Here is a 16,283-nt window from a genome sequence, read left to right as displayed (position 1 = left end):
AATTTTTAATTATGTAATTCATTTATTCTTACCCGTATGCTATAATAACAAATTCACAATGCACTTACTTTATAACCTTTCTGACAAAGATATTAGTTGAATCTGAGAAATCAATCTTCAAAGATCCAGAATAAATTGACTGTGTTTTTCATGTACATTAAATTTACCTAACAATTTTTAGAGATTATGTGATTAATATGTTATTAATTATATCCCCTAACAATATAATTTTTAAACATCTTCAGCTATGAGGACTTTAATACTTTCAGATTTTATTCTAGTAGAATTTTTTTCTTTTTTTGAAATTTAATTTTACTGTCAAGGTGATGTACAGAGGGGTTACAGTTACAAACTTAAGGTAATGAGTACATTTCTTGTCAAACATTGTTACCCCCTCCCTTTTTTTTTCTCCACTCTTCCTCTCTTAACTCCCTCCCAAGTTGTAAAGTTCATTTCCAACATATTGTCTTGTGAGTATTGCTGTTGTATTGGTTCACCCTTTGTCCTTTGTTTCACCATTTTGTTTTTCCCCTTTCCTTCCCAAATCAGATAAACAAATATACAAGACACAGGGTACCAAAATCAAATACAGTTCCAATAAGGGATAAACCAAAGGGAAAAAATGAAAGAAAAAAGAAAGAACTTCACACAGTAAATTAAAAGGGACAACAAAGAAAAACCTCCTGCTCCCATATCTTAGAGTTCATTTCAATTAGCATCATCTGATATGGTCATATGTACATAGCTGTTGAGCAACTGTGATTTTCTTCTAGGACTATCCTAGACATATTCTAATTATTACAAAATGAAGGCAACCATAGAGCCTATGTTGCTTTGGGTCTGGCTTACTTCGCTTAATATGCATTTTTCCAACTCTTTCCATTTCCTTATGAATAGGGGCAATGCCATTCTTTCTGATGGAAGCACAGAATTCCATTGTGTATATATACCACATTTTCCTGATCCATTCATCTACTGAGGTCATCTGGGTTGGTTCCATATCTGAGCTATGGTAAATAATGCTGCAATGAACATGGTTGTGCTGGTGGTAGCTTTAGTATGGTCTTGTTTGTGGTCATTTGGGTAAATGCCCAAAAGTGGGATTGCTGGATTATAGGGGAGCTCTATGTTTAGTCTTTTGAGGAACCATCATAGTGTTTTCCAGAGTGGCTGAACAAGTTGACACTCCAACCAACAGAGTAATAGCATTCCCTTTTGGTCATATCACTTCCAGCATCTGTTGTTATTAAATTTCTTGATAATGGCCATTTTAACTGGGGTAAGGTGGAATTTGAATGTTGTTTTGATTTGTATTTCTTTTATGGTCAGAGATGTTGAGCATATATTTATTGGCCATTTTTATTTCCAATTCAGAGAAGTCTCTTTTAAGTTTTTAGCCCATTTGTTAATGGGGTGGTTGTTTCTTTGAGGATTTGTTTTGTGGAGAGGATTTAAATTTTTGAGCTCTAAGTATATTTTAGATGAGGCCCTTGTCTGTTGTATGGCTACTAAAGACCTTCTCCCAATCTGTGGGCTTTCTATTGATCTTGCTAGCTATGCCCTTTGCCATGCAGAAGCTCTGCAGTTTAATGCAATTCCATTTATCCAACCTTTCTTTGATTTGTTGTGTTTCTAGGTGTTTATTAAGAAAGTTTGACCTGTGCCAAGGAGCCCCAGTATTTCTCCTATTTCTTCCTGTAATATTTCTCCTGATAAATTTTAAATACCTAATAATATGAGAGCCTTGGTAAGAGTTCAGTTGGCTGTAATACTTGCTTAAACACAGACATGCAAAACAAAAGTTAACTAAGCATAACAATGGCATAAATGTCACCCCATAACATTCTATAATAACAGGCTCTAATATTCATCTTAACTATGGTTTCTGAATTTTTCTTTAATGACTATATCATCATTCTTAAATGTTAAATGATTAATAGTATCCCTCCCCCCCCCTCTGGCTGTAAGACTGTCTCCCTGTCCTGTTTCCTCACTTCAGGTGTGACACAATGTGCTTGTCTATGTCAGTGTGTCTTGTCTATTATTGGCACATAAATATCTTTGAGAGCAGGAAAAGAAATGGTCTGTGTGTGTGCTAATGAGTACGCACTTCCCTAGATTGTTCTCCATAGAAATCTCCTTCCATATGGGACAAGAGCCAAGGAGAGCCCGAGGACTTCCCTGACCCTAAGCCAAGGGTGTGGCAGCATGGCAAAGCCCTCACCAATATCAGCTGGGTGCCCTAAGGGAAGAAATGAGCATGGGGGAGGAGAAAGTACAGGGTAGGAAGAAACCTGGTATCTAGCCTACAGATCTTTTACTTTGAGACAATAATCTGGGAATCCAACATTTTTACTGTACTTTAAAGTTTTTAAAGAACGCTCATGATTGACACATTTATAAATGATTCCAGAACACAAGGATCAACTGATCTTTACACAGAAACTAACCTACAAGGATATGCCATTGAAAAACAGCTCAGCCTCTTTGGTCACTGATGCCTTTAACTTTGCCATCAAGGTAAGAAATAACTTGGAGAATATTTTCACCTCTGCATTCACAAAACATTTCATTGAGAAATCTCTCAGGGTACTACTACAAGCTTCCTTATATTCAGGTCAGATGGATACTAGACTTACCTCTGTTTTAGGTTTACAAGCAATTTAAAGGCCAAATGTAGACTTCCTCATTGAAGTATTATTCTGCACCACCATGATAGCACTCAATTGCATATGATAGAACTGCAATAAATATTCATTGAATACAACCAAACTAAAGCTTTTTACAAATAGAAGGAGAAAAAAAAATAAACTCGTCCTATGTAAGAAGGATGAGGGCTCAAGCCAGCAGAGTGTTGGCATTTGTGATGATTGGTGTTCTTAAAATTTCCACTTAAGGTTGATGACAGAATCAAGCTCTGCTACAAACTATGAATAATTTATTTGTGCACAAAACATTCTGTTAATGGAAATCATTTTATGGTTCAAGATCTAAAACGTAGTTGCTGTCCTATAGTTTAAATGGTTGCTTTAATCATTAGTATACAAGATAATGACAAATGATAACTACAGGATCATTGCATGCTCTTAAAGTGATTTAATAAAAAAAATCTCTTCTGAACTCAAAAAAGCTCCTCTATGGATGGAGATAAGGTGGATTACACCAGCCAACACATGGTTATCATCAAATTTAAGAACCTTTTTTTGTTGTGAGAGATATCACCCATTGAAAGGATAACTTGATCCAAACAGCTAATACACTATTTTCAATTTTAGTGCTCAATTAAAAATCCCCTGCTTTCCCAAACTACAGTGTCTAGATCCAATAAATCTTTTTTTAAAAGAAGAGAGAAGTGCATGTGTTTGCGCATTCCCTAGACATTGCAGCCTGCCAAAAAATGTTCCTTCACTGTGCTATTTCAGCAAGTCGTGAGATGGCAGTGATCATGCCCCTCAAAAGGAAAGACAGCTATTTTCCCTGTATGTTTTTATTTTCGAAGGCTGAAAGGCACACTTCTGGCTGTTGAGAGTACTCTGACAAGTACACATGTTACTGAATTTGTGGGGATTTTGGCACAATTATGGTTGAGAACACCGAAAACTACCCCAAGATCTTTAAGGATCTGAAATAAGAGCAAGAAGAGGAGGAAGACAAGTTTTCTAGTGAATTCTGGTTTCTAATTATGAACTCTCATGGAGAAAGAAAAGAAGAATACAACATATGCTCTGTGTCTACTTTATTTCAAATATAACTAATAGAAAACCAAACTGATGATACCCAAATCAGCTTCTCTCTTTATCTCCCTTTTTCTATTAAAACTCATAGCCAGGTGCTGGTGTCTCATGCTTGTAATCCTAGCTACTCAGGAGGATGACATCTGGTTTAAAGCCAGCAAAAAGCTGGAAGTGGAGCTGTGGCTCAGGTGGTAGAGTGTTAGCCTTGAGCAAAAAAATGCTCAGAGATAGTACCCAGTTCAAGCCCCAGTACCAGCACACACAAATACAAAAAAAAGCAATATTTAAATTCTTAAGCTCAAGACAAAGAATTATTATTGATAACTTGTTTGTTCCTTCCTTTCAACTCCAGAGCACATGCATGAATGCATAAACACACACATACATACACAAACACACACATGCATGCACATGCACACATACATACACATCAGGCAATCAGACAGTCCTTCACTGCTTCTCTCCTACTTTCCTTTCTATTGTCTATGTCCCATCAGTTTTTTTGTGCTGTAACCTCAATTCAGCTCTCCAACCCCTGTCTCAAACCCCCACTATACAAAGGCAAGAGATTACAATGCATGTCAGATCCAACTGGCATACTTCCAACCCAGGGCAGGACTGGACACAGTACCCTAAGGTATATGGGATGTGGGGACAATTACCAGTGGCAGTGATCTATGGAAGTATCAAGAGAAACTTACAGAAAACAAGCTAAGCTGAACACAACCACAAGGGCATGAGAATGCAAAATCTATGAGGCATGATAGCCTAAGGGAAGATGGAGGAAGTAAAGTCAGAAATAATTCCCTAAACTTAGGGCAAAACTACTCATTCAAGTGTTCTAGGTGGTTCCTTGATATGTAATGAAAAGTGTAAGAAGAGATGTAAAAGATGCAATCTGAGGTGATTGCTCTTGAGTGAATTCATGCAAGTGCACCCTCAATGGCTTCCATGCCTGCAGTGACCAGAGCGCCCACTCACTCTACCTTTACCTCCACCTCTCACTCTCTAATACTACCTACCAGACTACCTACCAACACTTTTCCACAGTGCACTTCTGATGAAATCATTCTTCTGCTCACAAAGGATCCAGGACTTCCCACTCAGGCTACATGGAATGAATATTCCGTATGGTTTTGAACAAAGGCAGCTGGGCACCTCTCTTAGACTACATTTCCACCTGCACTCCCAGCATCCTTCACCTTCACCGGCCACATTTTTATTACATCGCATATAATCCTTGCAGATAACTGTTATTTTGGTTGTCATGAGCAAGAAAAAGGAAAGAAAACATACATGAGAATGCAGGGGGGTTCTTCCTTTCTTCTGTTTAATTTGGTGAGCAAGGATAATGGAGCTATTCTTCCCCTATGAGTAATTTTTTTTCTTTTTGCAGTAAATAAGGATCCCTAAAAATGTACAAATTTGTCTTATGACTCTGTTCTGGATATTTAGTATCAGATTTGCTGATTCATCCTACTGATGCAATTAAATCTGTATCCAGATAGCAATTTACAGGCTTCAAAATGAGTTTTAAAAGAAAAGTCACAATAAATATTTGTTGGGTAGCTATTTTTTAATGCCATCTCTTTAGTCTGAAGAGACATTGACAAAATAAAGACTTCCTTTTGTCCTTAAGCAACTAACATTGCAACATATGAGATAAAAATCCCACATAAATCACTATAAAACTGCAAACCCAATAACACATACTGGAAGTGACATGAGAGAAGTATGAAAGTGCTAAGGGAATTCTTAGAGCACATGAAATAAAACAGGAAGATAAGTTACCCTAAAGTAACCAAAAAAAAAAAAAAATCAACCAGACTGTGTCATTAGTAAGTGCTTTAACTGATAGCGCAAATAATAGATGAGGCCGATAATGCAATTGAGAAAGTTAATTTGTCTTCTGGGAATTCATGGATAAAGAAGTCAATGTGATATCAAGCTCAACATATAATAAAGATTTCTAAGAGGGAGGTTTTGCCTAATATGTAATTCAGGTATTTGTATTTAAACATCTAGCTGCCATCGGAGCTTGAATTCAAGAGGGCTTTTTATAATCTCTAAGGAGGCTGCTTGGAGAGAATGATATTTGTGGATGAGTGAAAGATTGAGTAAACTCAACAGTATCTTCAGACATCTGGAAAATTCACATTCTTTATGCCATAGTGTTAGGTACACTTCTTTGGACTGGCTCCAGATTCCCTAATATTGTCAGATCTGACTCTTCCTCAAAATTTCATATGGCTTGTATTTCCTTCCTGGAATCATACTAAACAGAATACGGTGACCACATCTACAAAGCTCCACTACTTGGATGTTGGCCATTCCAGCACACCAGGGATCTCAGAGTAACTATAGCATGCTATTTTGATGTTGGGAGAATCAGGGTTAAAATTCTGGCTCTATGATTCATTAGGGCAGTGACTTTGTAAATCACTCAACTGTAACACCCACTACCACCACCAGCCTCTATTTCCTCATACACATAATGAAGTATGAATGGTATCTCTTAAGACACTCCTTATCTCAAGTAAGGTAATATACATAGATGGCATTTGAAAATTGTAACTCATTACCCAAAGTTTATACACATTATCCTAGAAACAAGGTATATGATCATTCAATTCTACTGTGTAAGTTTTGTATGGTGAGTGAAAGAGGAGAGATTCACCCTCCTCTGCCATTCTACAGCACAAGCTGATGCAAGGAGACAGGGAAAAGGATAGATAAGAAGGAATATTATAAAATAACAAAGCAACATTCCATAAGGGCTTTCAGATAGCTACAGAATGCTCATGGGACCAAATGTCCTTCCTTCATGCTACTGGTTTAATGAATGCTCACTAACTGACCCAGGGACAAACAAATGGATAATTTACTAAACCCATGAATGGATGAGAATGTAGCCAGTGTAAAGCTCAAGAAATGAAGTTGGCACAGTCAAGTCTAAAAACTATCTTTCATGTGACTGACAAAATATAATTCATATTACAATTTAAACAGTGTTCAGAATTCAATCATTCCTGCTACTAATTACTGGTAGTCTCTGAGTTCCTAATATTTGTTTTCAATTCTCACAAAACCTTGTGAATTAAGTAGTATCCTTATTTAACTCAAAACAACCATTATTTCAAAGCACACTGACCCAGTGGGCTGACTGGGCCAGTAGCGAGCAGAGCTCAGTGAACTAAGCAAAAAGGCCACTTGCACTCCATGACCAGACTATGGCCATGCTCAGAAGGCATTTAGGAGACAGTCTCCCACACACAGGGTGGGAGATTAGGTACAATCAACTGAAATTTAGCTCTGTACCATATTTTTGGAATAACTGTAAAAGCCAGGCTTGACAGCAGACAGAAAACTATGTACTGAACAAAGACATTTCAATTGGTTATCATATGCTAGCCTAAATATACCTAATGAAGAAATTAAGGCTTTGCCTTTGAAATTTTTTAAACACCTCTATTCTGATGGGCTTTTAATTTAATTGCCTTATAACCCTTTAATTATACACACACACACACACACACATAATCAAAATGGCACTACAGAGGCATAACAACAAAAATTTCTGGTCACAAGTAAGGACTGAATCATGAATTTGACAGATTGGATGAAAAGACCCTCTGGAATTTTACACACCTGATTTCTATTCTCACTAGATACTTAAAAACTCGACAAACAAACCAAGTTCCAAGGTGTTTCCCCACCTCAAGACAGATTATTTTAGACAAAGCTAAAGAGACTTGTTGGAATGGCATACATTACACATACATTGTCACCAAACAAACACCTTCTATGAACATTATACAGACTTGTCACTGAAAACTACTTCAATATTCATGTCTCAGGATGCTCACAGTTCTGCAGACACTATTGATTAGTGTAACTTCGAAGTTATTTTACTCCCTTATTCATGACCACTTCCCAGGTTTTAAAATGGTTCCAGTGTATTTGGAGAGAAAGTAAAGTAACAAGCTGCACATTTTTAGAATCATGGAAAAAAAAAAAGAATCTGAGAAACTCAAATCTTGTGACTTAAATGAGAAAAACAAATTTTGTTCCAAATTTTCTGTTATTTGTAGAAAGGGTTAATTTAAGCATGAATCTGCCTGCATTAAAAAAAATTACCAAGTCCTAAAATCAGTATCATTTAAATTTTTGATGCCAAAAATCTGTTTGACAGAGCGGGCTTTACTATACTGACATTTTAACAGTAGCCAAAGTCCTGTTCCCACTAAATTCGGTCTTGGCAGTACCAATAATCTGCTAACAGCCTAAACTCCTCCTGGTTCTGTGTGCTTTTACCTCCAAAGCTTCCACAGCAACCCAGGGAAATGTGGAAGTGGAATCAGGCAAGTTTTGGCCTTGAAGTTCAGTCCTTATTACAAAACCCAAAATTTCTGTAACACAAAAGATAAGATGCTAATTTACTTTTTTAAAAAAAATCATGCTTTAGCTGTGATTCTGACAAGATGCAAGTATGCATAAAAAAACAGGAAAAAATTTGATATTCTCATACAACCTCAAGATTATGAAAAACAAAAGTAAAGTAGTACTAAAAGGGGCTAGAGGTTTAGCTCCGGGGGAGAGCCTGTACAAGGGCCTGAATTAATCTCCAACATCAAATAGAACAAAACAAAATCCAATTGTAATAAAAGGATGAATTTCAAACCATAAGGTGACATTTTCCAATGTTCAGCTAAAACCGGGTATCTCTGAAAATACAACCAAAATAGAAACAATTGCATGTATAGACTTACAAATGCTTTCACTTGAGGTAACAATTCAGACATCAATCACAGACTCTGAGGAGCTTAAACCATTATCCTACAGATTTTCACATAAAGCTTACTAAATATTGTGCTTCAGAAATCTTTCCTGTAACTATGAAATCAAGCCACATAGAAAGCATTTGGTTCAACTTACCTAATGGCCAAATGTTAAACAACTGGAAAAAGAATACTCCAACTAAACCAATGCTGTGAATTTTTCAAGTAGATCTGATTACCATCGTCTTTTAAAAAAAGTCAAAGACTCCACCTAAAAAGGAAAATACAAACAAAAATAGCATGTAAACCAGGGGTGCTTTATATAAGCTGTATGATAATAAAACAAAATTTAAATTGAATCAACTATTATATGTTTTCCTAATTAGTGCAATACTCAAAACTATATAAAAACAAAATGAGAGTATCTGAAAACGTGTAGAGTGCAGGTTCTGAAAAACTATTAAGCCCTAGTTACATACAGTCTCTATTAAGGAGAGAAACTGACCCTTACAGAGATCACTAAAACATAATAATGGTCACATAGTCTTGGATGGGCTTCCCTAGCATGAATTTCCAAATCATTACATGAGTGATACCTTGTTTCTCAGAGTAAGTCTCTAGTAAAAGACCCATAAATAACTTAATTTTGGCATATAAATACAAGTTTATTTTGTCTATTTTGCCAGGAGTTGATCCTTTCTAAGATCCATTTTAATCTCAGCTCTATGAAGGATCAAGAGAAAGCAAGAAATATTTCAATTGTGGTGAGCCTAAAATGAACCTTGATGTGGAGGGGGAGTTTATCAGATACAGGAAAAAAAATTACACAGCTTCCATCTAATCCCAAATAGTCCTTCCTGAAGTGGATTTATTACATTAAAAAGACTAATATTTTCCAAGTCCCAAAATATCCAATACAACCACATACAAATAAAAGTTCAAAAATATAGGCCAAAGTTATATTAAGTTCATGGTTTGTACGATACAGTTTAGAAAGAGCCACACTTGCCATCCCCCGAATCTCACTGCACACACTACTGAAGTATGAAAAAATAAAGGCTGAAGTAGATTTTTCTATCCACTTCTGATTTCAGAAGGTACTCAGTAAACAACAACAAAAGTTGCTAATTATGGAAAGATTAAAAAAAACAATAATCACAGTACTAAGTAGAACTCAGTAAAATGTTTTCATTTCCTAGAAAACCTACAACCAAATTCTAGTCTTACCGCTATTGAAGGAGCAGTAATCTAGGAAGCTCATTTGAGCATGGTCTCCAAAGACTCCTTCATTAGGAGAAGTAACCAGTTTTAACTACCATTCCAGACATCTTGCCATTTGTATGTCAAGACAAAGGTCATTTGTTTTGGTTATTGTTTTACTTATTTTTTGCGTGTGGTACTGGAGATCAAACCAGGGTCTCTGCTACTAAGCCACACCCCTAGTCCATACCTTGGGTATTTTAACTTACACCGAATCAATAAATATGATTACTATTCAGCAAACTCTGACATGACACAAAATACACATATTTCACATTTGAATACCTCGGGCCGTGAAAAAATATTCACTTTTTTTCCTTGGAATTTTAGGGGGAAGTTTCGATGATTCTCTCAAATAATGCCAGTAACTACCTGCATAGTATTACTTCTGAATATTTGTCAGGATATATTTGTACACCTAGTACAGCTAGTACACCAATTACCACCTTTTCTTCTTGCTAGCCATTTACCAAAAGTGACTAGGAAACATCAGAATGACCTTGAAGATTTATTTTTAAAATCCTCTTTTGTTCAGTTTTCAATGTACAATATGAAAGTGACTACATCTCCCATTCCTTTCTCAGCTCTTATTCATTTCTTAAGTACAGTACTATTCTAATATTAAATAATTCTTGCCTCCTAGGAAGTTCCTAGTTTCTGAGTGTAGCCAGTTACCAGGCCAATATTATCAAAAGGCTTTTAACCTACAAATCAGCAAATGTGATCTCATTTCTACATAACTATGGTTGTCTAAGTGGTTGATGATTTCAAATGACTTAGGAATTTTTCAGTACTTATACAGTACCTAAAAATAGTGGCACAACCACTTCATATCAAAGTTCAAAAGCAGTAATAACTAGATACATTAGTCACCCATACAGTTGACTCATTTAAATGGCTACCACTGATTAGCACAAAAGGTAGCAATACATTGCCTATATAGCAAGTAAGCTACAGGTACACACACTATGAGACAAAAATTCCTTTAGAAACATTCATTTCCTTGAAAGTGAGCAATGATTTCATACTTGAGATGTGGCTCAACTTAGAGAGTCAATCTTGATTAACAAAGCCAAGAGAGAGCAGAGAATGAGGCTCTGAGTTCAAGCCCAGTTACCAGCACATAAAACAAACTACAAAAATGAGCAATGACATCTCACATTTATGCTAGATTCCCATAATATCTATCCTACACCACAGTATGATACATTAAAAAAAAACTTACAACGTGATAAAAGAGGCTGGGTCTAAACTACTTTACCTTTAACATTCATCTATTCATCCATTCATTCAGTCAGTCATGCTGAATGACTGCTCTTGTGCATGCTAGACAAGCTGCAGCCCCAGACCTTTAATGTGATTTTGTTGCTAGCCTTACCACACCAGTGTGGAGTAAGAGCCTGAATCAGTGGCATTTTTCACCTCATCAGAAGATCTAAGCACACCTAACTTCGAATTTCAATCAGTTATAGGATCTTAAACAATGGGGCAATCTATCATTAGCTAATATTTGATTATGCTGGTCTACTCTGATTGGTCTATTTAATCTATTCACACACAATAAATCAGATACAGCTCCAATGCTGAGAGCTTTCGTGGCTTCCACTAGCTGAATTTTTTGCCCTTGGTTAGTACACAGGAACCACGCTCTCTAGATTCACAGGACACGCCCTAGGAGCAGTTTAGGTGACTGGTCTGTGGCTACACTGACCACAGGAAGTTCAGTTTGGGAGAACCCTTCTGAGAGACAAACATCAGGCTTGTAGGTCATCATGTCTCTATAGACCTGTACTGATGTAGAGATCTTCAGTCTCATTTCCTTGATGATGAAAATTAAAGCAGTTTTTCACCCAGAGTGTATACCTAGAAGCAGGTTTCCTGACAATGTACTATTTCCCTCTTCAAATCCTACAGCCTCTTTGACACACAGAGTCAAAACTTCCAACAGTGGGCAGTAGTTTCATGGTCATCAACTCCAATGCACTTGCTTCTTAGTACAAGACAGGAAGGGAAGGGGAAGGGGACATTAGCATGCATATAATGAAAGAGAATAAATCCAGAATATCACAGGCTTCACACTACCTCATTCATCACGTTACCATCAACACACCTCTGTACCACCCTAGAAAAACTACCCAAGGAGAATAATGAAATCAAGAATAATAGCGTTTCAACTTGAATAATGCAATATTCAATTTGAATAACCTTCTCTACTTAGTGATTTATATTTTTCCTTACAAACATGAAAGAGCATTAAAGATATTTTAATCCTAAGACCCAAATATAATTATTTATATTAATCCTATGATCCAAATATAATTATTTATATTTTAATTTTAATCTAGCATTTGTTCCAAATGAAGGCATATTTTCACATAGCTGTCTTCATTATATGCATATATAATTATGCATTGTGGTATTTTCACTTAATATTTCATAATCACATTCCATTTTTTAAAGCAGACTGGATCTTGAACTCCAGGTCTTGCGCTTGCTTAGGCAGCACTCTACTGCTAAACAATGCCTTCAGTTCAGCTCTCTTTGAACTGGTTCCTTTTGAGATAAGGGTCTCACTTTTCAACTGGCATGCCTAGACTATGATCTGCCATTTCACACTTGTTGAATATGAAGTGGCAGGCTTATGCCACTATGTCCAGCTTCTTCCACTGAGATGGAATTTTATGGATTCTTCTGCCTAAATTGGCCTAGAAATGCAGTCTTCATAATCTCAGGCTCTAGCATTCGCCACTATGCCCAACTGTTGGTAGTGAAGGGATATATGCCCACGCAGGTCCATCCTTTTATTTCAGCCTCCCAAGAAGCTAAAATTACTGGCATATGCTACCAGTGTCTGGCTACAAGCAAACTATTTTACATAGCATTCATTTTTATTAGACACACAATATTCCACAGTTAACATGAAGTTACTATTCCCACTTACAGTAAATATTTCACATGTTTTTCTTTGCAACAATAAAAATACAACTTTTCCTTAAAATATCATCATAAATAGGATTATTTAATCAAAAGACAGGAATATTTTATCCATTTTATATTGATAATCAATGATGCCAAGAAACTCAAATTACTTACAAAGTTACCAGCAATAGATATTAGAAATGTCATAGTGACACCATTTACTTTGTACAATTAATGTATGGTAATAAAAAAATAAATCCAAACAATAATTTGAGCTACAATACGTATCTGTTTATGAAACTTTACTCTTATATCTCAATGGTCAATATTCTTCTGGTCAGTCTCTTGGTGTTCTTTCTTTTCCCATTTCAATTTCACTTTGATGAAATACTTCAGGCATATGTCAAGCAACTAATTGTGTTAATTTCTCAGGAGCCCTCAAATGAATCCTTTACACGAGGAAACAGTGATTAAATAGAAGACATCTTTAAAGTCCGATCTTAAATAAAACATCTGGATTTCCTTGACAGAAACAAAATTATTCTGTAAATAAATAGCAACCACTGCAAAATAATATTCCATGCAACCATTTTAGTATATAACCAACATTGAGTTCACTTAAAATGTAGCTGAATGACTGACTCTGATGACCTAGTACCTAGTACCCTCCTCCCACCCCACCCCCCATAATCTATGGGGTCATCAATGTCTCCTATTTCTGCTATCTGTAAACTAGGGATGGAGTCAAAGATGGGGGGGCAGGAATCATAGAGATGTAATTAAATTACAGTGAAATATTTAAACTTAAATCTGACTAAAAAGAGCCTATATTTTATTGTGCACATCAATCAAATCCATGTATCATCCTTGATTTAGGTACTTTCAAGGAATTTTTTTAAGTTTGATAACCTATGTGGAACATGAAGAATTATATACATTATGGTAAAAAGGAAAAGAAAGACAAACATAAAGGATAAAAGGGAAAATAATAATAAATTTGAATGTCTGTGAAGGACCAGAACAATTTTAAAAGTCACACTACATGTCAAGCTGAGTGAAGAAACACAGAGAGAACATGACCAATATTTAATCTGAGCCTGTTTTCTTTAATACTGCAAAATACCCACAGATTTTCTTTCCCAAGAGTTCAAAGTAGCAAGCAGAGTAGGTGGAAGCACATCAAGAGCAAAAGAGGTTGGGAGAGGTAGGTAACATAGGAAATGGAAATTATACTTTCTGCCAGTTAAGTTTGAATATCTGAGATGTTTCAGGGAGGCTATTTAAAGAGATACCTGTGATGTGGATCTAACATTTGTCCTGAGATGACTGTGGCCTTTCAGACACATCTCAGTCTGATCTATGTAAAGACTAAATTGATACTATCATATGACAATAGCAGTGAGCAGTTCTTTACATAACCAAATACCTACCTACATCCCCAAACAATCCTTGTCCAAAGGGAAACCTAAATATTTCAGGGATCCCAACAGTATATTTTCAGAACCTTAACAGACACATGAATCACTGTGGAAGCTTGTTAAAATGCAGATTCTGATTCTGTAGGTCTGGGAGGAGCCTAAATTTCCCAGATGATGTAGATACCTTAGTGTGAGGGTTACACATTGGAAAACAAGACAATAATGGCAATCAGCCAATTAGAAGTGTTCGTTAAGTACTGAACACTGTGCTATTTGTTGTAGAAAATAATACAGCCCATGACATAAGCCTGAACAAATACACACAAAAGAGTTTAAGAAAAAGTGCTACATGGTAAATGGTGTGGTACAAATTCTAAAAATAATAGCAGTGGAGAACAGAAAGAGTTGAATAGGGACTAGAGGAGTTGGATGTTTTGAGGAGAGCAAGCTGGAGATGAACAGGCCCCAAGCTGGGAAGCAGAGCTGGGAGGGATGGAGAAAGAGCAGGGTTCCACCATAGGCAACCTACCGGGGAGCCTAGAGCTTCAGCAAGAGAAATCTATGTGTACCTGCTTTGAGTTACTGACATCAACATAGGAAACTTTTAATCAGGGAAAGGGAAATTTTAGCTCTGCTTAAAATTTGTACATTTGGGAATTTATAAAACTACCCTCAAACAATAAAGAATGGGCAGTCTTGCCTTGATCTTATGCAAATTTTCTCTATTGGCAGCAGCAAAAGTGTTATAGATGTCATTTTAGGCTTAAGCCTTAGAGCAGAAACGTATCATTTTTGTACATGTAAGCATGCCTTTGATTAAAGTTTTTCTTTAATGATCAACAATTTGAAGAGCATTAAAACCATAACTTTTCACTGCGATAGGATGAATAATCTACTGTCAGAGTGTTTGAACAGTACTTTTATTACAAAAATAAATACTCTTTCTCCTATAAAATACTTGTGGATGGCACATGCCCACACAGCACCCTCATCTCCAGCATTATTCTTCCCTCTCCTCCCACACTGGCTGACAAGAGGAAGAAAACAGACTCAGAAACAGAATGTAATCATTCATGAATTATACCTTAATTTTTAACCTCCTTTCAGAGTTCTTCCTGCCAGCCCACGATGTTGGATATATTGCACAATGAATTCAATACATTTTTCCATATACACATAAAAGTCCAATCTCTGAACTTTTTTTTTTTACTAAAAATTATAGAAGGCTAAGGTTACCTACAAACTTCAGGGGAGAGGGGAAACGTGTGCAAGAGAATCAGGCCATTTTAGCCTGCCTATATCAGGTCAACAATCTCATGGAGCCCCAATCTCATTATTTCATCTTGGAATTACCAACCCCATCATTCACTGAAGCATAGAGAAATGACATATGGAAGACCTGTAAACATAGCATTTCATATGAATACTAAATGCCATCATCATGGTTGGCTATGATTGCTGTTTCAGATATTCCTATGCCACCAAACTCCCCAGTGCTTCATATCTCTCACTAGAGAAGTCAGAATTTAGGAGATACATTATGGTACAAACATCCACATTTGGACATTATGAGATATATGTATCATGACAACTCAGAATATGTCTAATCCAATAGCCATACCCTAATCTAATACATACACATACATATGCGAACACCTACTATTGACCAAAAAAAACCCAATATTTTCTTACGGATGTTAAAAGTTACCTGTGATGGGTTCAAAACATGAACAGGTCGAAAACAGGCATGTATTCTGTCTTCAGAACTCTGTCTTCACAAGTCTCTCCTTTCTATTCAGAACACTTTACAGTATCCACCCCTAACTCAGAGGATTAAATGGGTAATATGTGGCATCCCCGTACAAAACAAACTCTTATGTGTCTTCACATTATAGCGAGTTCTCATTATGAAAAGAATTCCATATCTCAGAAAATCTTGGGACATTATAAACTTAATACAAAGAAACAAATAACCAATGAAGAGACATATTATTGGGGGAGGGGTAGATATTTTACATATTAAGAACAAGAAACTGGGGCTGGGAAGGTAGCTAAGTGGTAGAGTGCTTGCCTGGCATGCATGAGGCCCTGGGTTTGATTCCTCAGCACCACATAAGCAGAAAAAGCCAGAAGTGGCGCTGTGGCTCAAGTCATAGAATGCTAGCCTTGAGCTG

The 16,283-nt window shown here is 36.4% G+C and overlaps 1 protein-coding gene across 1 annotated transcript in view; it reads right to left on the bottom strand.

Moving 5' to 3' along the window:
• The window catches only part of Hivep2 (HIVEP zinc finger 2), a 181,098-nt gene that overhangs the window by 72,634 nt on the left and 92,181 nt on the right, over nucleotides 1–16,283 (bottom strand). Inside the window, exon 3 of the mRNA XM_070010544.1 lies at nucleotides 8,670–8,783. The gene's annotated coding sequence lies outside the window, so the exon portion shown is untranslated. The remainder of the gene's footprint in view (nucleotides 1–8,669; nucleotides 8,784–16,283) is intronic.

The sequence above is a fragment of the Dipodomys merriami genome, unplaced genomic scaffold (assembly GCF_024711535.1).
Source record: "Dipodomys merriami isolate MVZ:Mamm:240054 unplaced genomic scaffold, mDipMer1.0.p SCAF_8, whole genome shotgun sequence".
In the NCBI taxonomy this organism is placed as follows: Eukaryota; Metazoa; Chordata; class Mammalia; order Rodentia; family Heteromyidae; genus Dipodomys; species Dipodomys merriami.
The sequence above is the reverse complement of the archived record's forward strand: the minus strand, read 5'-3'. Positions and strand labels throughout refer to the sequence as shown.